The sequence below is a fragment of the Arachis hypogaea genome, chromosome 15, assembly GCF_003086295.3.
Source record: "Arachis hypogaea cultivar Tifrunner chromosome 15, arahy.Tifrunner.gnm2.J5K5, whole genome shotgun sequence".
Lineage (NCBI taxonomy): Eukaryota > Viridiplantae > Streptophyta > Magnoliopsida > Fabales > Fabaceae > Arachis > Arachis hypogaea.
In genome coordinates, this window is record NC_092050.1 from 99459918 (window position 1) to 99461920 (window position 2003).

The following is a 2003-nucleotide window of genomic DNA, read 5'->3' on the forward strand; positions in this document are numbered from 1 at the left end:
TTACATCAACCCAAATCCAGGAAACTATGGAAGTAGCATCCAAAGGCTAACCATACATGCCAACAACTTTGAACTAAAGCCACAGCTCATCACCCTTGTTCAGAACAATTGTTCATTCAGAGGAAGTGTCCAAGAAGACTCCAATCAACATCTAACCACCTTCCTGAGGATATGCGATACTGTGAAGTCTAATGGTGTTCATCCTGACACCTATAGACTACTTCTATTTCCCTTCTCTCTCAAGGACAAAGCATCTAAATGGCTGGAATCCTTTCCAAAGGAGAGTTTAGCAAACTGGGAAGACATGGTGAACAAATTCTTGGCAAGATTCTATCCTCCTCAATGAATCAACAGGTTGAGAGCTGAGGTACAAACCTTCAGGCAGCAAGATGGTGAGACTCTATATGAAGTATGGGAGAGGTTTAAGGACCTGACAAGAAGATGCCCGCCAGATATGTTTAATGAATGGGTGCAGTTGCATATTTTCTATGAAGGCCTTTCGTATGAATCAAAGAAGGCAGTAGACCACTCATCCGGGGGATCTCTGAACAAGAAGAAGACCATTGAAGAAGCCATAGATGTCATTGATACTGTAGCAGAGAATGACTACTTCTATACTTCTGAAAGAGGCAACACTAGAAGAGTGATGGAGCTGAACAATGTGGATGCACTACTAGCTCAAAACAAGCTTATTACCAAGCAGTTGGCTGACTTTACCAAAAAGATGGAGAGGAATCAAGTGGCAGCAGTTACCACCTCTGCAACAGCTCAAGAAGGAGTGAATGAAGAAGCAGAGGGTGATTAGAAACAAGCCAACTACATTGGAAATTCACCTAGGCAGCACCATGACCCATACTCCAAAACATATAATCCCAGTTGGAGGAACCACCCAAACTTTGGGTGGGGAAACCAACAGGATCAAGGCCAAGATCAGAGACGCCACAACCCCAACAACAATGCAGCTCACCAACACTCCACACAAAGGTCATATCAACACCCACCTAACAACACTTCTCAACATCCATACCAAAGTCAAAATGGCCCTTCTCATCCTTCCAATCTCAACTCTCCATCATCGGAAGAAAGACTATCAAGGATTGAGACTCTACTTGAGGGCATATGTAAGAAAATCCAAGATAACAAGGTGTTCAAGGAGGAGGTGCGAGCCAATATCAAGAACCAGGGAGACACCATCAAGAGGCTGGAGTTTCAAGTAGGATACCTTTCTGAGAAGATCCCCAAACCTACTGATAGCTTCCCAAGTGACACAGAGAAAAATCCGAGAGGTGAAGCAAAGAAGGTCAGATGGGAAGATTGCAAGATGGTTACTATAAGTGATAAGGAGACTGAGGAAGAGCCGAACAAACCATTAGAACAACCTGAAGATACATCAGCAGGAAAGCAGGAAGAGAATCATCAAGAAACCACAATCACATAGAAGGAGCTGCTCAGACTCTATGCACCCTTTCCCCAAATACTCAATGGTGGTGTAGAGAAGAGAATATACTCAAGGTTTCTTGACATGTTTGCATCTCTCCATATAAACATACCATTCATCAAGGACCTCCAACAAATGCCCTTATACATTAAGTATATGAAGGAGCTGCTAACCAGGAAAACCTCACTCAAGGAAGGACAAACAATAGTGATGAATAAGGAGTGCAGTACTCTCATTCAAACAGAGTTGCCTACAAAAAGGAAAGACCCAGGGAGTTTTTACATCCCCTGTGCCATAGGAGAAACACTGATTGATAAGGGACTCTGTGACCTAGGAGCAAGCATCAACTTAATGCCTCTATCTCTAATCAAGAAGCTGCAGATCAATGAGCTAATGCCCACAGACGTAGTCATCAGGCTGGCTGACAAAACTCAAAAATAAGCAGTGGGAGTGGTTGAAAATGTGTTGGTGAAAGTGAGAAACTATTTCCTCCCCACAGATTTTGTCATATTGGAAATAGAAGAGAGTCCCATCCATCCAATCATATTGGGAAGACCGTTCCTAG

At 43.1% G+C, this 2003-nt stretch overlaps 1 non-coding gene across 1 annotated transcript; it reads right to left on the reverse strand.

The window, feature by feature from the left end:
- Nucleotides 1-352: 352 nt before the first annotated feature.
- LOC112753294 (small nucleolar RNA R71) lies at nt 353-459 on the reverse strand. The gene has a single exon (XR_003177687.1). It is a non-coding gene; the product is annotated as a small nucleolar RNA R71 (small nucleolar RNA).
- Nucleotides 460-2003: the final 1544 nt, after the last annotated feature.